Here is a 24,059-nt window from a genome sequence, read left to right on the forward strand (position 1 = left end):
CTGTATTAGATATAAAAGTGAACATCCCAACTTGCTGGGAAGGAAGGAGGAAAGCAATTATTGGTTGACCCTGATTTTCCAGATGCTTTAAACTCTTTCTGAATCCTTACAAAGATTCTTCCTAAATCCTTCAAGAAGAAACATTAATATCATTGGACAACTGAAAGAGCCTGAGGTTCTAACACAGCCAGTGCCAAGCAGAGACAAGATTTGAACCCAGCTCTTCCTAACACAAAGCAATCTTACTAACAGAATAGTGACTTACTAAGTCAACTCACAGGAGTAGCAAAGAGTGATTACGGGGGAAAGTAAACTTGACAAATTCTACTTCAGAAGCCACTTTAGTTAGGATCCCATATTTTTCAAAATGGTTTTTATTTTAGATGTTCTCTTAGCATTATATTCTAACTACAGATGTTCCAGCCTTAGTAAGATTGATAACCTGTTCAATGGAGCCCAATCTTGACAGCAAGCCAATGTGTACATGAAGGCAGCAGCTTAAGACTACCAACAATATGTTGTCATCTTGCAAGCCTATCAGACAAAGATTTGACAACCTCTAAAGTCACACAGGTGGGAGGGACAAAAAACAAAATGAGCAACAAAAAACCTCCAAAATATATCCCCAATTTTAAAAATTATTTTTGAAGTAGATATTTGAATTTAGTGCCTTTTTGTGTAAGTCAAAATGCTCTTATGAACAGATATCACTCTGGTTAGCTAAGCGATTCCTAATGAAGCACTAACCTCTTAGATATTAGTCTCTTCCTCTGTATCTGTACTTGCTGGAGTTTCAACGTATTTTAAGGCCAACCTTCTGGAATCTGGTTGACAAGCATTATCAATGAAGGATACTCTGGGCAAAGGTAATCAGATGGTCATAAAGGTTTTAATAAAATCTAGAAAAGACTCTAACATTAAAGATAATATGATGATGTGCACATGAGCTTTGGAGCGAGACAGGTTCTAGAACACCACAGCTATGTAACTTCAGCCCAAATTTCCTTCCTTCTATGTAGAATGTCATGAAGATTAAGTAGGTAATGTCTGAGAAGTAGGCGGTATAATACCTAACACATGGCAATAATAAATAATAAATGGAAGTCATTATTACAACTGTCCTTTCTACTGAAGTAAAAACTGTACTTTGAAAGGTTAAGTGACTACTGTGAGGTCACAGGACATTACTCTGTGGAGGAGGGGAGTGGTAGAAAGTCAGCTTCATCTAAAACCAAATCCTCTCTAAATAGCCAATTACCAATTCAATATTAAAAAAAAGTCTTATGAAAATATCAATTGCATTTTAACTATTTTTAATTAATAAAACAGGCTGACACAACTATAACCAACTTGTCTTTGACAAAGGAGCTAAAAATATATGATGGAGAAATAGCAGCCTCTACAACAAAAACTGCTGGGAAAACTGGTTAGCAGTCTGCAAAAAACTGAAACTAGATCCATGTTTATCACCCTATACCAATATTAACTCAAAATGGATCAAGGATCTTAATATCAGACCACAAACTCTAAAGTTGATACAGGAAAGAGTAGGAAATACTCTGGAGTTAGTAGGTATAGGTAAGAACTTTCTCAGTGAAACCCCAGCAGCACAGCAACTAAGAGATAGCATAGATAAATGGGACCTCATAAAACTAAAAGCTTCTGTTCACCAAAAGAAATGGTCTCTAAACTGAAGAGAACACCCACAGAGTGGGAGAAAATATTTGACAGCTACACATCAGACCAAGGACTGATAACCAGAATATATAGGGAACTTAAAAAACTAAATTCTCCCAAAACTAATAAACCAATAAAGAAATGGGCAAGTGAACTAAACAGAACTTTCACAAAAGAAGAAATTCAAATGCCCAAAAAACACATGAAAAAATGCTCACCATCTCTAGCAATAAAGGAAATGCAAAGTAAAACCACACTAAGATTCCACCTCACCCCTGTTAGAATAGCCATCATCAGCAACACCACCAACAACAGGTGTTGGCGAGGATGCGGGGAAAAAGGAACCCTCTTACACTGTTGGTGGGAATGCAAACTAGTACAACCACTCTGGAAAAAAATTTGGAGGCTACTCAAAAAGCTAGACATCGATCTACCATTTGATCCAGCAATACCACTCTTGGGGATATACCCAAAAGACTGTGACACAGGTTACTCCAGAGGCACCTGCACACCCATGTTTATTGCAGCACTATTCACAATAGCCAAGTTATGGAAACAGTCAAGATGCCCCACCACTGACGAATGGATTAAGAAAATGTGGTATCCATACACAATGGAATTTTATGCAGCCATGAAGAAGAATGAAATGTTATCATTCGCTGGTAAATGGATGGAATTGGAGAACATCATTCTGAGTGAGGTTAGCCTGGCCCAAAAGACCAAAAATCGTATGTTCTCCCTCATATGTGGACATTAGATCAAGGGCAAACACAACAAGGGGATTGCACTTTGAGCACATGATAAAAGTGAGAGCATACAAGGGAGGGTGAAAATAGGTAAGACACCTAAAAAATTAGCTAGCATTTGTTGCCCTTAACGCAGAGAAACTAAAGCAGATACCTTGAAAGCAACTGAGGCCAATAGGAAAAGGGGACCAGGAACTAGAGAAAAGGTTAGATCAAAAAGAATTAACCTAAAAGGTAACACACACACACAGGAAATTAATGTGAGTCAACTCCCTGTATAGCTGTCCTTATCTCAACCAGCAAAAACAATTGTTCCTTCCTGTTATTGCTTATACTCTCTCTTCAACAGAATTGGAGATAAGGGCAAAATAGTTTCTGCCAGGTATGGAGGGGGTGGGGGGGAAAGGGAGGGGGCAGAGTGGGTGGTAAGGGAGGGGGTGGGGGCAGGGGGGAGAAATGACCCAAGCCTTGTATGCACATATGAATAATAAAACAATAAAAAAAACCACAAATAAATAAATAAATAAATAAAACAGGCTGGACATGGTGAGTCATGTCTATAATCCTGACTACTGGGAGATGGAGATCAGAGGATAATGGTGCCAGGCCAGGCCTGCAGGGTGGGGAAGGAGGAGATAGCAAAACCCAACCTCAACAAACATGCTGGATGTGATGGTCCACACCTGTGAGCAGTTATGTGCAAAGTGCAGGCAATAAAGGACTGGAGCATCCCCCAATTGGTAGAGTTCCTACCTAAAAAGCACCATGTCTTGAATTTTTTAAAAAACCCCAATAGTTCCTCTCTCCCCCAAAAGTGCCTGTATAATCAACTTTTTTCCCATCTCCCTGATGTCCAGAAGCAACTGTGATTTTTATCCTGTTGTTTCTTAGGCTGAAGTTCTCTCTTTTAAATCTGCTTTGTTCTCATAGTCTCAATTTTTTTCTATATTATTCTTCCATAATATAGAAAAAGCACATAAGACAAATGCATGAGAGGAATGTTATTCAGGAAAGATGGGTGGCTTAGAGGCAGTTTTGAAGACTGTTTTGAAGGCCAGTTTTGAAGACTGACCTATTGGTAAGAATAAATTCTGAAAAGTAAACTGAACAAGTTAAGATTTCTTATTTAGCTCATCAAGAAAGAGACTTAGGTTGGAATGCTCATTTCTGCTTTCCCCATGTAGCTTTACTAAGTGATGCCTTGTTTCTTTTTATGTTATTGTTGTTGCCATAATTTTTAAACCAAATATAGGCAGCAAATCTTAGCTTTTCCAACTCTTGATCCATCTAGAACTAGAGTAGCATCTATAGCAGGTTACTACAAGAGGCTGCATAGACTATGCACTTATGGCTGTCACTCCTGTGGCCCAAGAAACACTCATAGCTAAATTTAAAAACTATTGATGTCATTTGAGTCCAAATTTAGAATTTAAAATTATTTTAATATACTTTTTACAAAGATGCATTTTTTTCCCTAGAGTGGTGATTACTGGGCACACTGATTTCTAAACATTACATTAACTTATTTAGATAATATTTCACCTTAAGATACTAGATAAAATTAAATTTAAGGCAAAAAGATTATGTAAATGAGAAGAAAAAAAGGAACAAAAATTTACTTCATGTCAAAATTCTTTACTTCTCCAAATTTGAGAATGACTACAAGTCTCATAGAGTGACATTCACAGTGGCTGAATTCATACTTTCTATAACAGCACCTTGTTCATGTCAGGATTTATCTGGTTCTGAGAAAAATGGCAGCTGCAGTGGTGACTCACTAAAACTAATTCTCAAAGCAGCTGCTGTTGCTGAAAGCTGTGCTTCCAACATGAGTCATTCCCTGATTATCGCAGCCAGTGCAGACACATCATCAGTCAGGTCTATTGATTTTGTCGGTTGTTGATATGTTCATAGCATTGCAGTATTACTGTTGTCATATCAGCTGAAGTAACATCGTCTTGTGGACCATCAAATGCCAGAATAACCACATAATCATGAAAATACATCCATCTGTAAAAGAGATGGTGGAAGGAATATCCATTCTAAATGCTCGAGGACTATTTGATCTTCAGCAGAATGAGTCTATCCTCCTCCATGTTTCCATGAGGGGTTTGTCTCAGGCAACCACACTCCAGTAGTAGAAAAAGTAAAACCTTTGGGGTTCTGGGTCAAATTGTGTCCCTCAAAACAGTGTGCTAAAGTCCTAACTTCCAATATCTGTGAATGTGGTCTTATTTAGAAATAGTCTTTGGAGTTGCAACAAAGTTAAAATGAGGAAGTCAGGCACTGGTCGCTCACACTTGTAAACCTAGCTATTCAGGAGGCAGAGATCAGGAGGATCATGGTTGGAAGCCAGCCCGGGAAATAGTTCATGAGACCCTATCTTGAAAAAAAATCCATCACAAAAAAAAAAAAGGCTGGTGCAGTGGCTCAAAGTATAGGCCCTGAGTTTAAACCCCAGTACTGAAAAAAAAAGTTAAGATGAAATCATACTGGAGAGGGATAGGCCCTTAATCCAATAGGATTCATGTCCTTATATTAAAAGGGTAAGGGTGAAGTGTATAGACACACAGGGGAAATGCCATATGAACAGATAAAAGTAACATGTCTGCAAGCCAGTACATACCTGGAGCTTCCAGAAGCTTAAAGAAACAAGGAAGATCCTTGTAGACTTTAGAGGGAACATATTTGCTCCAGAACTATGAGGAAATAGTTATTTTATTTTAAGCTACAGAGTTTGTGGTACTTTGGGGGCCTCCAGTTGGGAAGGATATAGACTATTAGCAGTACTTAGAGGATATAAGCATGAACTATGTTGACCCAGTGAGCCATAGTGATTTAATAGATCCCTCTTTCAGGACACATTTTCTCAAATTAGCGACTTTCCTCTCCTTAGCAACCCAACGTTTTTAGCTAATTCCTGGGATAAGGCAAATCAGGATCGAGCTAATAGATTTTAGATTAAAGAATACGTGGCAAGGCTTGTGATCAACCAAGTATTCTATGCTAGCTTGAGGTTCCAGTGCTTCCAGTGTCACATCATGGCCCACAGTATTAACAGATATCCTGTCATCACCACTCATGACCAGGAGTTCCAACCACTCAAAAGAGCAAAGAGATGTATTGAAATCAGTAGAGCACTATTTTCATGAAGTTTTTAAGCAAATGATATGCAAAAGAAGTGATATAACTGGGGTAAGGCTAACAACAGAAAACAGGCTTTAAGGAAATGAGCCATTAAACTGAACTTTCATAATTCCTTGCCTGAGCATTTCTCCTGGAAGGCAGCAATACACAGGTGCTAATCAGACACTCTTGAGTCATGTTAACTCCACCACTGAGTAGTTCTGTGTCTTTTGGAAAATTACAAATGCTATCTAAACTTCAGTTTACTCAGTAGCATGAGACTAATAATTCCACCAAGTTCATACAGAAAGCACTCAGTAATTGCTAGCACAGTCATTATTTACATTGGCTCAAACTGCCACTTCACTCATGGAAGAGATAGTCCCCTAGGCCTCGGCTTTCTGTTTTTAAACCAGAAAAATAAAAAAAGTCAAATGCAAATGGGTCAAACTCTAAAATACACCCAGAGCCATAAAAATTGCTTCCATAACCACACTTGGACTACATGTAATTGGACAATTTTACTTTTCAATCTTTTTCAAGTTCTGTTGCTAAATGTATTAATTTTTCTCTTCTGTTTGACAAATCAAAGACACTAGACATGGAGGTGTATTTTTTAATCATTGAGCCTCTTATAGCTTTTGAAGGCCATTATCATTAAATATTATTAAAATGAGGTACTTAGTTATATTTTACCACATCAGAGTAGCCTTTTACAACAAAGAAACCATGTTCATAATGCTTGATCTGTCCCCTATAAATTGTCGTATTCTTTTCCTTCAGTTTCTTTCATCTTTTAGGTGTGGAATTTCACATATCAAAAGCTAGTGGTCATATCCGGAGACTTTTCTTCTAGAGCTAAAATAAAAGTCAACAATACATAATTCAATAGTTTGAAGACTTTTCCAAAATTTTTCTTCAGTAGTTAAATTTTAAAACCTTTTTTATTTTGGTCTTATTGGAGTTTGAACTCAGTACCTTATGCTTGCTACACAGGCACTGTACCACTCAAGCCATGCCATCAGCCCATGTTTTTGTTCAGCCAACCTGGACTATGATCTTTCTACCTCCTGCATCACTGGAAGGACATATGTGCTCTACCATGCTCAGCTTATTGGGGGAAATGGGGTCTTCCATACATGTATATAATGTAATTTGATCAAATTTACTCCCTTGTTACTCTTTCTTATTCTTTCTACTTTATTGAACATTTTTAATGGGTTTCATTATTCTATTTTTAAACATGCATAGGAAGTACTTCAATCACATTCACCTCCCCTTCATGCTCTCCTTTCACCCTTCCTCCTCTCATGGGTTGGCACTCCTAAGAATCCCCTCATTTTTCACTCAAGTCGTTCATTTTTCTTTCCTTTAGGTTTAGATTACAAGTATGATAAGAACATGTGAGACCATGTGATATTTGTCTTTTTCAGCCTGGCTTATTCTTAATGTGATGATTTCTGGTTCCATTTTCCTGCAAGTGACATAGTTTCATTCTTTATGGTGAATAATATTCCATTGTGTGTGTCTGTGTGTGCATGTATGTGTGCGTATCTGCAATCTCAAAATCTTTGCCTCCCAAGTAGCTGGGTTACAGATACAAGCCCCCATACCCTTCATCAGTCTGGTATAAGTACAACATCTAGCATATATTACTCTTCCCAGCCAGCCTGTGTAATCAGCAAGGTTGACAGAATATCTTCTAACAGTTAACAGAGTTCTACCAAGATGAACACTAAGGAGAATCCAATGAAGATTTTCCTGTACCTTGAAATAGTTCTAGTCAAGAAAGAAAAATAGTGTTTATAAATACATCTTAGATCTGAAGATGGCAACACTACCCAAATTATCAACAGGTTTAGACATAAACCCCCATCAAAATTCACCTTGTTTTATTATAATTTTTTATTGTTATTTTGCATAAATTGAGGTATTGATTCTAAAATACAAATGCCATATATACAGAAAGGATTATTAAATGGGTGGGGGGTTACATGAATGGTAATATTGACTGTAAGAACATGTCACTTACAAGATCTCACTATTCTATTTACAAGTCACTTTTAAATCTGTTTTCCTAAAGAAACCTCACAGCTCCATATGAGAACAAGTTCCTTTTAACTGCTTAATAATATACAAAATTGTCCTTTAGGCTCTGAAATGCCATGGGGAGGGGACTGGCTCTCTTATTCTGATCAAACACTTGTGCTTAATGAAACAACAAGTTTTTAGCCAGGTGCCGGTGGCTCATGCCTGTAATCCTAGATACTCAGGAAGCAGTGATCAGGAGGATCACAGTTCAAAACCAGCCCACGCAAATAATTTGCAAAACCCTATCTTGAAAAAAACCATCACCAAAAAAAGGGCTAGTGGTGTGGTTCAAGGTATAGGCCCTGAGCTCAAACCCCAGTATCACAAAAAAAGAAAAAAGAACTTTTTAGGATAAGTAATCATATGCTTACTTAATTCCAATGTAGTTGATATAGTTTGGATCTTAAATGTTCTCCAAAGGCCCTTCAAAGACTTGTTTCCCAGAGTGGTGTTATTAAAAGGTGGTGGAAACTTTAAGAGGTGGGGCCTAGTGAGAGGTTCTAGGTCATTGAGGTGTGCCATTGAAGGAGATAGTGGCACCGGCTTCTCACTTTTTTGATTCCTGGCCATGAAATAAACAGCTTTACTGCCATGTGCTCCCCACCATGATGTGCTGCCTCATCACAGTCTGCAAAGCATCACAGTCAACCCATCATGATTGGAACCTCTAAAACTGTGAGTCAAAATGAACCTTTTCTCATTGTGCAAGTTTATTATCTCGGGTATTTGTCGCAGTAATGAACAGCTGACTAACACAATATTCATTCCCTGTATAGTTTTCATTGATTGTAATTCTAGACACACAGTGAGAGAGCTTACTGTGTGTTCAGAGATCTCAGCAAAGAAGGTGTGACTGTGTCTACGGTTTGGCCTGTAAAAGATCAACATGTCCCAAGATCACAGAATGGTGGAATTAGGAAGACCTTCAGACGGAAATATACTTATCTCTTTAATCTCCATTGTCTAACTCCAGAGCTGAGGTCCAATAAGCCTTTACCTTGAATGAGTTGCCAGATGACTAAAGGCAGAATTAGAATCCAGGTTTCCTGAGATCCAGAGCAGGGCTCTTTTTTTTTCTTTTAAGGAATAGGGTTTGAACTCAGGCCCTACACCTTGAGCCATGCCACCAGCCCTTTTCTGTAAAGGGTTTTTATGAGATAGTGTCTCACAAACTATTATGCCCAGGCTGGCTTGAACTGCCATCCTCCTGATCTAGGATTACAGGCATGAGCCACTGGCGCCCAGTTCAGAGAGGGTTCTTTCCACCATATTTTATTGTCTTTCAAGGCAAAGGGCAACATGAGCTTCTCGTTCCTGATCCTATTGTTTATAACAGTGAAAGTGCTCATAAGTATGATAAACCTACGCCATGTGTTGTAGGGGCTTTTCTTATGCATGCCAAAATCCTCTAAGCTCTGCTCAGTTCAGAAAACACCTGCAAGTGGTTCTGTGCTGAGCCTTCTCATTCATCCAGAAATCTGTCTGACATTTTCCAACTCATTTGTAAAGAGAAAGTAAAGTAAATAACTAATTGTCTTGCTGTTTCAGAATATTTTAACATTACACTGCACAGGTTAGGTATTTCCATTTCTTCTTTTTTGCAGCTTTTTCTATTGTTGACTGTCATTGTCTGCATCTTTTCACAGAAAAGCTTGTTGTTTTTCACTTTTTTCTTTATTTGTATCTGCTGCAGATAGCATGAGCAGAAATCTCTCAGCTAATAGATTTTCAAACTATTTCACTTTTACAGTTACAGATTTCCTTCTTGATAGCTTATTAATTCAATGTTAGTCAGCTACCTAGGCAACTTTATCCAAAACGACTTAACTCTGAGCATTTGCTAAGTCAGAATTTTAAATGCTACTTAAGAATATCTCTTCTTTCAAACACTGAAACTCTTGCCATGAAAATTAAGGATGCTAGAAAATTATATTTTCTTCTAGTATGTTAAGCTACTCATGCTTGTATGGGAGAAAAAAAAATCAAATACCTGCAGATAAAACAAAGAAGAACCAAAAGGTTTTGCAAGATGATTTCACACTTAGTTGATTTATCAGTAGATTGACTGGTCATTCACATATCTTTAAACACACAAATTTCACATTGCCTCTAAATGAAACCATCATCATAGTAAGGGCTAAACATACCTGGTGACAGTAACTTTGAAAATATCTTTCTAAAGAATATAGACTCAGAGAAGGCATGGTGGTACATACCTGTAATCCCAGCTATGGTTGGAGGCACTGATAGGAGGATGGCCCCAGGTAAAAATGCAAGGCCTTATCTGAAAAATAACTAAAGCAAAAAAGGGTTGGGGATATGGCTCAAGTGGTAGAGCATTTACCTTTCAAGTGTGAGGCCCTGAGTTCCAAGTCCAGAACCACAAAAAAAGAAAAAAAAGGAACACTGACTTATATTCACTAACTCCTTAGCTACTCATCTGAAAATAAGTTTAAGTGAATTTTAGGATTTTAGATGAGTGTGAAGCCTTATGCTTGCCAAGTCAAATAATAGAGTAAATAAAATCTTCATGAGAAAGAGAAATCGTTAAGCCTTGTCAAAAAGCAAATTGTTTTACAGCGTTTAAAAAATGAATATAAATATGCAAATAAAACATCTTTATTCATTCAAAAAGTCCACATGACTTCTATTTGGCAAAGTCTAGTTTTCATTGCTTATAAAAAACTGCCTTAATTACAATTGTAAATAATTAAAGCCTATTGTTTAATATTATTATAAAATAGAAGACCCACTAGACCATAATTCTGTTTTGTTCTGCACTATATCTTCAGTATCTAGAAGACTGCCTGGCAGATGGTAAGCAGGGCTTAATGTGAATTTGTGAAATTAGTGTTAAATAAATGTCATTGTTCATATGAAATCTAACATCACCAAGTGATGTGCTAGGAACCATGTTACAATCTCCAGGTTCTTTGTTGCTTTGCATCCTTAAGCAGCCCCATGGATAGCAACCACTGTCATTTCAATTTTGTACAGAGGACTAAGCTCAGACAAGTTAAATAAAACACCCAAGGTTGCTAATTTAGAAAGTTTAGGCATTTAAATCCATTTCTGCTTGGTTGCAGAATCTAAGCTTAATCCCCCAACTCTGTGGTACCAGTAATAGTACTAAAAATACTGCCAATGAGAATAATAAATCATGTTGGGGAACGCCAGTGTGTTTCACGCAGTTTTCAGTGTTAACATATGTTAGTTCATCTAAACTTCCCCAAAACAATATGAGTTGGCTACCATAACTCCCAATTTACAGAAGAGTACAGGGAGTATGTTCTTCTTGTTCTCCCCAATTATTCCCAGTTTTTAGGCTTACTTTATTGTCCTCTTTGAGTAATAAGCCACAGAAGAAAGGTAGACCTTACAAACTTCTCAAAAGAACAATTCCAAGTTCTGATTTTAGTGGGGCACTGGCTAAGGCATAAACATATAATAAAGAGAAATGTGCTAGGCAATTAATAATCATTATTATCATAATGATCCTAGAATTATCAAGATAGATATGATCTTCCCTGTTTCACCAATGAGAAAACAATCTGAGAGAGGTTGCCCAAGTAACCTTCTAAGTATCAGGGTGAAGATTTGAACTCAAGTAATAAGTCTAATCTCAACACACTAGACAAATATTACTTGTATTGTATGAGAAAAAACATGGTATATATAGGTTTCAATACTGTGCATGATTTTATGCATCCACTGGCTGTCTTGGATAAGAGGGGACTATTGTATGTGCTAGTTAATGTGATGGAAAGAGCTTAATCCAGTGATTCAAGACAACAGAAGAGAATTAAAATTTGTGAGTGTTTCTTTGAGGATATCACATGCATCACAACATACACAGTATTTGATAATGCCCTGGGTCTTTAGTTATGTCCTTAATAACTCAGTCAAGAGTTGTTTTATTTCCACATCTTTGAATCTGGTCTGAGAGAAATTTTATTGGTTTTGAGGACATTGAGATGTGGCTGAAAGCCACTGTTTAAGTTGGATTACTCCCTAATCTTTCAAAGATTGCAAACACATAGCTGAAAAAAAGTTCAATAAATACCAATGCAGTTTGCTGGAAAAATCAATGTAAGAAAGATTCCAAGAACTCTTGCTAAGCTGCTATGCAAAAGGAAGCACAATTGCAGACATACACCAAACAAGAGACAATTCAAATATGCCTACAGTCATTCACTCATAAAATCCGAACACTGCCAAATTCTACATACTACACAAAAAACTAAAGCCAAATAAGCTCCAAAATAACATAGATGTCAATAAAAAGCAATTAATGATACTACATAAATCACTATTCTAGTTCAGGGTAAATAACCGCATTTCAGGGTACATAATCACTAACATAAATTTCAAGCCGACTGAATAACCAAGGAAAAAATGCATACCTCTGAACATTTTGTGATGCTCATGAGAGCTCGCAACAAATATTTAGCCAAGAGCAACAATTTTAGATCCAACAATTTGTTGCTTACAGGAGACCTATCTCACCGACAGAAATAAGCATAGGCTTAGGATGAAAGGCTGGAAGAAGATTTACCAAACCATTGGCCCCTGAAAACAGGCAGGAGTAGCAATACTTATCTCTGACAAAGTAGACTTCAAACCTACATTGATCAAATGAGATAAAGAAGGACATTCCATACTAATAAAAGGGGAAATAGACAAAAAGGAAATAATAATCATCAACCTGTATGCACCCAATGTCAACGCACCCAATTTCATCAAACATACCGTGAAAGACCTCAAAGCATATATTAATGCCAACACAGTGGTTGTGGGAGACTTTAACACCCCATTATCATCAATAGATAGGTCATCCAAACAAAAAACCAATAAAGAAATCCAAGATCTAAAATATACAATAGATCAAATGGACCTAGTTGATGTCTACAGAACATTTCATCCAACTTCTACACAATATACATTCTTCTCAGCTGCCCATGGAACCTTCTCCAAAATAGATCATATGCTAGGGCACAAAGCAAGCCTCAGCAAATATAAAAAAATAGAAATTATACCGTGCATACTATCTGATCACAATGCAGTAAAAGTAGAACTCAACAACAAAAGTAAAGACAAAAAACATGCAAACAGCTGGAAACTAAATAACTCATTACTTAATGAACAATGGATCATCGATGAAATAAAAGAGGAAATTAAAAAGTTCCTGGAAGTCAATGAAAATGAAAACACAACGTACCGGAACCTATGGGACACAGCTAAGGCAGTCCTGAGAGGAAAGTTTATAGCCATGAGTGCATATATTAAAAAGAGTGAAAGATCCCAAATCAATGACCTAATGATACATCTCAAACTCCTAGAAAACAAGAACAAGCAAATCACAAAACAAACAGAAGGAGAGAAATAATAAAAATAAGAGCTGAAATCAACGAAATAGAAACCAAAAAAACCATACAAAGAATTAACGAAACAAAAAGTTGGTTCTTTGAAAAAATAAACAAGATTGATAGACCCCTGGCAAACCTGACTAAAATGAGGAGAGAAAAAACCCAAATTAGTAGAATCAGGAATGCAAAAGGGGAGATAACAACAAACACCATGGAAGTCCAGGAAATCATCAGAGACTACTTCGAGAACCTATATTCAAATAAATTTGAAAATCTTAAAGAAATGGACAGATTTCTAGATATATATGATCATCCAAAACTGAACCAAGAGGAAATTAATCACCTGAATAGATCTATAACACAAAATGAAATTGAAGCAGCAATCAAGAGTCTCCCCAAAAAGAAAAGTCCAGGACCTGATGGATTCTCTGCTGAATTCTATCAGACCTTTAAAGAAGAACTGATACCAACCCTCCTCCTTAAACTGTTCCATGAAATAGAAAGGGAAGGAAAACTGCCAAACACATTTTATGAAGCCAGTATTATACTTATCCCAAAACCAGGCAAAGACACCTCCAAAAAGGAGAACTATAGGCCAATCTCCTTAATGAACATTGACGCAAAAATCCTCAACAAAATAATGGCAAACAGAATTCAACAACACATAAAAAAGATATTCACCACGACCAAGTAAGCTTCATCCCAGGGATGCAGGGGTGGTTCAACATACGAAATTAAATAAAAGTAATAAACCAAATTAACAGAAGCAAAGACAAAAACCACTGGATCATCTCAATAGATGCAGAAAAAGCCTTTGATAAGATCCAACACCATTTCATGATAAAAGCTCTAAGAAAACTAGGAATAGAAGGAAAGTACCTCAACATTATAAAAGCTATATATGACAAACCTACAGCCAGCATTATACCTAACAGAGAAAAACTGAAACCCGTTCCCTCTAAAATCAGGAACCAGACAAGGATGCCCACTATCTCCACTCCTATTCAACATAGTACTGGAATTCCTAGCCACAGCAATTAGGCAAGAAGAAGGAATAAAAGGAATACAAATAGGTAAAGAAACTGTCAAAATATCCCTATTTGCAGACGACATGATCCTATACCTTAAAGACCCAAAAAACTTTACTCAGAAGCTTCTGGACATCATCAATAGCTATAGCAAGGTAGCAGGATATAAATCAACATAGAAAAATCATTAGCATTTCTATACACTAACAATGAGCAAGCTGAAAAAGAATGTATGAAAACAATTCCATTTACAATAGCCTCAAAAAAAATCAAATATGTAAGTGTAAACCTAACAAAAGATGTGAATGACCTCTACAAGGAAAACTATAAACTTCTGAAGAAAGAGATTGAGGAAGACTATAGAAAGTGGAGAGATCTCCCACGCTCATGGATTGGTAGAATCAACATAGTAAAAATGTCTATACTCCCAAAAGTAATTTACATGTTTAATGCAATTCCCATCAAAATTCCAATGACATTCATTAAAGAGATTGAAAAATCTACTGTGAAATTTATATGGAAACACAAGAGGCCACGAATAGCCAAGGCAATACTCAGTCAAAAGAACAATGCTGGAGGTATCACGATACCTGATTTCAAACTATATTACAAAGCAATAATGATAAAAACAGCATGGTACTGGCACAAAAACAGACATGAAGACCAGTGGAATAGAACAGAAGAACCAGATATGAAGCCACACAACTATAACCAACTTGTCTTTGACAAAGAAGCTAAAAATATATGATGGAGAAATAGCAGCCTCTTCAACAAAAACTGCTGGGAAAACTGGTTATCAGTCTGCAAAAAACTGAAACTAGATCCATGCATATCACCTTATACCAATATTAACTCAAAATGGATCAAGGATCTTAATCTCAGACCAGAAACTCTAAAGTTGATACAGGAAAGAGTAGGAAATACTCTGGAGTTAGTAGGTATAGGTAAGAACTTTCTCAGTGAAACCCCAGCAGCACAGCAACTAAGAGATAGCATAGATAAATGGGACCTCATAAAACTAAAAGCTTCTGTTCACCAAAAGAAATGGTCTCTAAACTGAAGAGAACACCCACAGAGTGGGAGAAAATATTTGCCAACTATACATCAGACAAAGGACTGATAACCAGAATATATAGGGAACTTAAAAAACTAAATTCTCCCAAAGCTAATGAACCAATAAAGAAATGGGCAAGTGAACTAAACAGAACTTTCTCAAAAGAAGAAATTCAAATGCCCAAAAAACACATGAAAAAATGCTCACCATCTCTAGCAATAAAGGAAATACAAATTAAAACCACACTAAGGTTCCACCTCACCTGTTAGAATAGCCATCATTAGCAACACCACCACCAACAGGTGTTGGTGAGGATGCGGGGAAAAAGGAACCCTCTTACACTGTTGGTGGGAATGTAAACTAGTACAACCACTCTGGAAAATAATTTGGAGGCTACTTAAAAATCTAAGCATTGATCTACCATTTGATCCAGCAATACCACTCTTGGGGATATACCCAAAAGACTGTGACACAGGTTACTCCAGAGGCACCTGCACACCATGTTTATTGCAGCACTATTCACAATAGCCAAGTTATGGAAACAGCCAAGATGCTCCATCACTGATGAATGGATTAAGAAAATGTGGTATCTATACACAATGGAATTTTATGCAGCCATGAAGAAGAACGAAATGTTATTATTCGCTGGTAAATGGATGGAATTGGAGAACATCATTCTGAGTGAGGTTAGCCTGGCCCAAAAGACCAAAAATCGTATGTTCTCCCTCATATGCGGACATTAGATCAAGGGCAAACACAACAAGGGGATTGGACTTTGAGCACATGATAAAAGTGAGAGCACACAAGGGAGGGGTGAGGATAGGTAAGACACCTAAAAAATTAGCTAGCATTTGTTGCCCTTAACGCAGAAAAAAAAAAGATTCAAGTTCTATTGTGTAAGGGAAATACCATAAGCAGCCAACTGAAAAGTTTGATCATCATTTCATTCATTGTACATTTATTGAACTAGAAGGTAGCTGAGGTAAAATTTTTCTAAAGACTAAAGGATACTGTAAAAGTAATCATATATATAATATATGGTTTGGTAAGGGACATGAAGATGAAAATATACTATTAGAGCACATCAGGAACTCAAGGAGGATTTAAATCACATTGGGAGATGAGAAACTGCCCTTTTTTTTAAGAAAGTGAATGAGATAGAGAGGTACATGACAAATACACCACATTTGTGTAGAAAACATGGATCACTGATGATCTTGCCTATAACAAAGTGATTGACTTTTTATCTATATTCCAGTGCTGTTCTCACATCCTCAGTACTACTTTTATGATTTCAGAATGCTCTTGTTTCTTTTCTGTTTCACTCCCAGCACTTTCATCTCCTCCATAACCTTTTCTCCTCCCTTATTCCACCCCGCTGAGTTTCTGGATGACTGGCTGCATAGCTAGAGCTAGAGCTGGGCAGTACTAGGGTACTAAGGAGCCAGGACCAGGGAGAACCAACCAGGTGGCACTAAGGGAGACAAACCTAGTCAAATTCTTTTCTCAAATTCAAATCCTGTATTAAAATTGAATTAAAGAATATCATTGAATTTCCCACTAATTGATTGTTTCTTTTTAAAAATTTTTTATTATTGTGTGCTGGGTGGAGGTACACTGTAGCATTTACAAATGTTCTTACAGTATATCAAATATATCATACTTGCATTTACCCCCTCCACCATTCTCCTTTATACCTCCCTCCCCCCATTCCTTCAAGAGTTTCAATAGATATCATGTTTCCATTACATACATGTATACACAGTGTTAGCACTATGGTCACCTTTCCACACCCTTTCACTGACCTCCTCCCCTCTCCGTCTGGAACAACACCCTCAGGTAGTACCCTGTTCTGCCCTCCTGTTCTCTGATTTTGTAAAAGAGAAAAAAATTACATTTTTCCTTATTTAAGATAGCTTCACAGGGAGTTTCTTTGTGACAATTCCATGTATATATGTATTATAGCCCAAATTAGCTCATCTTCTCTATTTTTCTTCTTTCTACCTTAGTCCCTTTCTTATGGTGGTCTCAACCAGTTTAAAAATTCTATATTCATTCTTGTATACAGACCACATCAAACACATTGACCTTCTTAAGTTCTTTTACCCTCCCTTCTCATATGTGATCCTCCTGTTAGTGTGACCTATTTTTCATAATATTGCTGTATCCATACTAGATTCATATTTCACCTGTAAAAGAAAATATGTGACTTTTGGCCTTCTGAACCTGGCTAACTTCACTTAAGATGATGTTCTCCGGTCCCATCCATTTACCTGCAAACAATGAAATTTCATTCTTTGTGGCTAAGTGAAATTCTATTGTATATAAATACCACATTTTCTTAATCCATTCATCAGTAATGAGGCATCTTGGTTGTTTCCATAGCTTAGCTATTATGAATAAAGCTACAACAAACATGTGTGCAGATGTCTTTATTATAACCTGACTTACATTCCTTTGAGTATATCCTTAGAACTGGAATTGGTGGAGCATAAAGCAGACCTATTTTTAGTTTTTTAAGGAGCCTCCATACTGTTTTCCACAGTGGTTGTACTAATTTACATTCCCACCAGCAGTGTATGAGGGTTCCTTTTTCCCTACATCCTCACCAACATTTGTTGTTATTTGTGTTCTTATAGGAGTGAGATGGAATCTTAACATGGTTTTGATTTGCATTTTCTTTATGTCCAGGGATGGTGAGCATTTTTTCATGTATTTTTTTAGCCATTTGGACTTCTTTTGAAAAAGCTCTGTTCAGTTTAATTGCCCACTTCTTCATTATGTCATTGATTTTTTGGTAGTTTAGTTTTTTCAGCTCCCTGTATTCTTTTTATCAATCCTTTGTCAGAAAACTGTTTAGGGGTATGCTTAAAGTCTTAGTATGCAATTTACCCAAAATGAAAAATGAGAATTATTCAATTATTACTACTTTTTAAAGAACATTCAAACTTTAATGATATGTCTACAATGTTCTTTTATTTAACAGATTTACAAGATCTGTTACTTAATAGAGACAAAGATTATTCTGGTCAGGTACTATAAGTGCATAAAATAGCTCCTTGACCAATTATTTCTATGCATAAACATTTGAGGTGCTAAGACTACAGATATCCTAGTAAGGAAGAAGAAAAATCTCCTAAAAATGTTACATATCCATGCAAACCAAACTCACAATACCATTAAAGATAAGTTACTGTTAAGAAGAGAAAAAATAGCAAAATATAATACTGTTACTGAACTCAAAATTTGCAGTTCCAAATCCCTTTTAAATTTTTATGTTTCAAATCCCTATATCTGGACAGAACATAAATACTTGGTTTTTGTCAGTATTTTATGAATTATATAGAAGAATGAAATCTAAAATGAATATTTTCCTTTGAAAATATATGGGCTATCTAATTTTTAAAGTAAATTACTTTTACAAGCACTAACTATTAGGGTTAGTCTCTCTATCTACAACTTTTCCATGACACTCATCACAATCTGTAGCTCATGTTTTTCTTTTTAGGTCTATCTTCTCTACTAGATTGTTACCTTCATCAAGCAAATGTCTTAATCCATTTGGATTTCTATAGCAAAATACTATAGACTGGATGGTTTATAAATAACAGAAATTTAACTCTCACACTTTTGTAGGCTGGGGGTGGAGCATGAATGAGGCACTGGCAGATTTAGTGTCTGATGAGGAAATGCTTCTTGGTTCATAAGCTTCTGTGTCTTCATATGGAGAAAAAGGTGAGGGAAGTCTCTAGGGTTCTCGTTTATAAGGGTACTATTCCTTAAACTATGAAAGGCACCACCTTCTAAAACCAACACTTTGGAAGTTAGAATTTCAACATATGATTTGAAAGTGGACATACTATTTTGTCTATAGTAGGTAGGTTCCTCAGAGCTTAGTAAGCTTAGTAAACTCACAATAAATTTTTTTCTGAGTGAATGAATGCTTATGATGATAGAGACTATCTGGTTCATTAGTATAAGAAATACAAATGCAAGAGAGGAAACATGAAGGCCCTAAATAATTTAAGTTCCTAACCTTATGTTATGGTTTGGATATGAAGTGTTCTCCCAGAAAGGCTCATGTGTTAATGGCTTACTTGCCAGCTGATGGACTTTTAGGAAGTAATGGATCATGTCTGCTCTTACCTCATCAGTAGATTATTCCATTAATAGATCCATAATTAGATGATATTACTGGGAAGTGGTAGAAACTAAGATGTGGGGCCTAGTTGGACGAATTAAATTGCTGGAAGCATGCCCTGGAAAGATGTATCTTGTCTCTGGCCCCTTCTCTCTTGCTCTGTGTTTCACCATTGACATGAGCTGAGTAGTTTTGTACAACCACTTGCTTCTAGCCATGACTTTTGGCCCCACCATGGCCTAAAAGTAATGGAGCCAGCCAACCATGTACTAAACCTCTGAAACCATAAGCCAAAATAAAATTTTCCTCCTTTAAGTTTTTTTCTTGGGTATTTTGTCACAGTGACAGAAACTGACTTACATACCATATTAGCAGTATGGAACAAAAATGTGAACTGATATGAACCAAGATTTTCCTCTTACAATGAAACAAAAACTCAAAGTATTTAGATGTCAACATATCTTTTCCCATTCTAACATTGTCATAGTAAAAAAATAAGAGAAATAAAAAGATTAATATAATATATTGTTATAAGTTATGAGTAAAACAATACAGAAAAGTATAACAATTGATGACCGGGAGTAAGGCTGTTTTTCACATTTGAGAATGTAGGCTACATTAAAATCTGCAATCACGATAATGCTGGCTCATATTTATGGTTTTCTGTTGCCTTGGTTCAAAGTCCTGAACATAACAGACTTTCAATAAATGTCTATTATTAATATAAACAATAGAAGTATCTGGTACCTCATGTGATTTAAGATATGGAGTTACAGTTGGGCTGGAGGAAACAGCAGGAACAATAATTCTCATCTGCACCCTAAATGCTATTTTTTTACATATTTTTCTGTTCAGGAAATGGAGGGATGGCAGCAAGGAGAATAACATTGTGCAATTACCTACCATCTTCTGGCACTTTACACACACATAATCGTATTCCAACATAATGTTCTTCATTATCTTCATGAAGAAATTGAGGTTTAGAAAATTCAACTAACCTCATGATAAAAATCCAAACCCTGGTCTCATTGCAAAACTTACATTCTTCCCACTAGTCCCACTGCCAGAGGATAACATACAGATTAGGTCTGAGGACAACTGGAAGAGGTGACAGAAAATTTGGTTGGCCTCAAATACTAAGATTGTATAATTTAAAATAAAACAGAAGCCATGTCCTGCTATTCATAATGTAGCTGTGGAAAAGGTGGAAGGTGGAAGAGAGTGCTGATTTTCAGGAAGCCCCCATTTCTACCTTAATTCTTTTTTCAAATAACTCTCAAGATACACTAGAATGTGGGAATTTAATACAGAAAAACAGTACATATTTTGGAAACAAACTCCCCCAACTCAGCCCCTGACTCATAAAACATTAGAAAAAGGTGCCCTATGAGTTTCCTGTAAAAGAAAAACACAGCTATAGGTTGCTGTCTTGTTAAAGTAAGTTGTGTCTTACCTCATGAGCACATACAAAAGAGAATGCCCCAACACTCACCATTACTCTACATATGTAAGCTCAGCTGAATCAAATACTGTCCTCAAGAATATGCTCCTTTCACCCAGCAGAGATATCACTCTAATCACATGTCAATCTGACCTTTTTTTTTCAAAATATATTTAAAAAATTTCAAACAACATATTGAGAAGGCTCAGCTAACCAGGGACCAGCTTTCTGGAGTTTTCAGATTCTAGAATTCTTCCTGACTAGCCATACAAAACTAACTTCCAAAACTGTTAGCAGCACCAGCAATAAATAAACACAACAGGAAAATAAAAAAAACAACTTTCTGGACCCCAAGATCATGACTGTTCCACTATGTTATAGATGTTTTTAACAGTGTATCAATTCAAAGACGCTAATAGCAAAAGACTATGGTCTTTTTAAAGATGATTTTCTTGAGAGTAAGAAAATCTGTTAAGAAAAGACATTTTATGTAACTATTTTTGAGAAAAAAATACACATTTTACACCAAAGTGCATATTTCAGTTCTAATGCCTCATTCTATTTTTGCAGAAAAAGAAATGACTAAAAGTAAACTATTACCTAGAACTTATTCAAGAATCCAAGTTCCAGAGCCTGTGCATATAATTATCCATAGTGACATCTATATCTGCCTGTGAGTGTCACGACTCTGAGTCATCAAGAACAAAGTCTGTCAAATTTTGACATATAATGGTCAGTTTTATATGTCAATTCAGCTATTCTAGACTATAGTCACCAGTTATTGAGTCAAACAATAATCTATGTAGTATGGCAAAACTATATTGCAGATATGATTAACATCTCTAATCAGTTTCTTTAAGTAAAAGGAGATTGTTCTCAATAATCTGGGAGAGGGGTGTCTGACCCAAGTAGATGAAAGAAGAGATCAGTAGTTTCTCTGATGAAGAGACTCTGTAGACTCTAGGCATCTTCAGTTTTTGCCCAAAGATACCCTAATGATTTTGGACTTGCCTAATTAGCCTCCATTATTACATAAACCAAATCCTTGGAATAAATGTCTGTCTCTCTGTCTCTGTCTAGTCCATCTCCCCTGCCCCTACATAGATAATTCTCAACTTATAATAGTTTGACTTAAAAACTATTAACTTTTTGCTACAATGATGCAAAAGCAATTCACATTCAGTAGAACTCATACCTCAAATTTTGAATTTTGATCTTTTTCTGGAGCTAGTAATATGTGGCACAATATTCTTTAGGAGTGCTGGTCCATACCAGTGAGCCAGAGCTCCTAGTTACCACAACCACAAAGGGAATGACCAATATTCTATGGTGCACAGTTGCTAGCTGTAGTATCTGTAGGTTAGCTGCATTAAATGCACTTTTGACTTATGATATTTTCTATTGGTTATGGGTTTATCAAGACATTGTAAGCTGTGCAGAAACTATATAGATGCACCTAAAATTCTGCCAGGGCAACTTTTGTTTTTCTGGTGGAGCCTTGACTGATTGACACAGATGTTCCTATTAAGAGTGGTTCTAGAAGAACAGAATTTTAAGAATGTGTTATGTAAATTGGTTCTGGGTTTTCTGGAATATGTTCTCTAAATTGATTCAGTTTAAAGGCACTAACAGCTATTTCCAGTAATAAAAGCAATAATGACTATTTTCACTGGTAGTTCATGGCAACAGAGATATACAAATATCAACACTGGATATTCATAATCAAATACCTGTGAAAATCAGGGTTTTGGGTGATCATGTATTAATACTTTAGAATGTATTAGTCAAACTAAACAGTATAAGAAGATAGGTTGCTGCTCACTGTTACAGAAAAGAGGAAGAAAAGATAAGATCTGGACTAGAAACTCCCAGTTCAAGATCTGAATGAGTAACCAGAAAATTATGTCTGCTCCAAAACAAGTCCTATCTCTCCTGTGGTCAGTAATAGGGCCAAGATTTCAATCCCAGATTCTCATCCTCCAAATTGTGAAATTGCAACACAAAATGAACTCTCAGTGTTGTAGAATTTCTTCTATTAAACTGGAACACTGATTGAAAAGGAATAGGATCTAGAAATATGGAATGGAGACATATGGGATAGTCCAATGAAGCTTGGAACACAAAACCCCTAAATTCTGGTGAGTCTTTTTGCTAGTGGAACCAGACCCTCCACTTTGTATAAGGAGGGCTAATCTTTCTTTGCTTGAGAGCCTGTAATGTCTTCCCCTGAGGTAAGTGCTTGGCAGGACAACACTGAGTCCCCTCAGGTCCCATCCCCACCACTCATTTTTTTCTTCTAGATTTATAACTTGGCCCAGCAAGCCCCAAAAGGTAAGGCACAAATTGTGGCCCACAGGAAGTGTGCTTCACATTAAAAGAACTAAAAGATTTTTTTAATTTATACAGACATAAATCTGGGAGATATATGTGTGAATGGTTATTAAGTGTGTTGGATAATTGTGGAAGGTATGTAAAGTTGAAACAGTATCAATTTATTGATAGGGGACCACAAAGCAGAAATTTTGGATTCAATGGTTTTAGCTAAAGAGGCTAGAAAAAGCTGTAACATTTTGGTTAACTGAAATATGGACCTAAAGGTGGCATACATTAAAATACCAGAGTTGACTGCTTTGGTACACTAGACAGGGAGGTATGCAAAGACTTAGGGAGATTGAAATGATAAAGTGGATTTATTTATGAATAATGCAGGCCTTTTGACCTCAGTTGAATTTCGAGGGGTCTAGTAATACAAAGGCCTTTTGACATATCCCTTTTCAAAAGTAAAGGATAAGTGTCGCATTTGGCTCCTTCTATAACCAAAAAGGAAGCACAATGCTTAGAGGGCCTCTAGATTTTAGAAGCAGCGCACTATTCATTTGGGTGTGTTACTCTGCCCACTCACTGAGTGGCCCAAAAAAGCTGCTAAGTTCTTGAATAACAGAAAGCTCTGCAACAATCCAGTCTGATTAGCAGGCTGCTCTATCATTTAGGACATATGATTCATCATATCTAATGGTGCTTAAAGTACCAGTAGCCGATAGGAATGCTGTTTTTGGAAACTTTGGCAGGTCCCCACAAGTGAATCACATTGTGAACCCTGAGGATTTGGGAGCAAACCCTTGACATCCTCTGCACATAACTACCCACTTTTGATCACCCTTTGAGAAACAGCTTTTGGCCTTTACCAAGTCAATAAAAACTAAACATCTAACCACGGAACACCAAATTGCCATGAGAACTGAGCTATTCATTATGAACTATTCTCTGATTCATCAACCCTTAAAGTTGGCATTCACAGTAGTACTTCAATAGTAAATGCAAGTGGTGTATATGATATTGGGCACAAGCAAGCTCCGAAGACACAATTTATATCAGAAAGTAGCCCAAAT

General features: G+C 36.5%; 1 protein-coding gene across 9 annotated transcripts in view; it reads right to left on the bottom strand.

Annotated features, from left to right (window-relative positions):
• Pkib (cAMP-dependent protein kinase inhibitor beta) overlaps positions 1-24,059 on the bottom strand; it is a 118,657-nt gene that overhangs the window by 57,085 nt on the left and 37,513 nt on the right. The window lies entirely within an intron of this gene.

Source organism: Castor canadensis, chromosome 1, assembly GCF_047511655.1.
Source record: "Castor canadensis chromosome 1, mCasCan1.hap1v2, whole genome shotgun sequence".
NCBI classification, from domain to species: domain Eukaryota; kingdom Metazoa; phylum Chordata; class Mammalia; order Rodentia; family Castoridae; genus Castor; species Castor canadensis.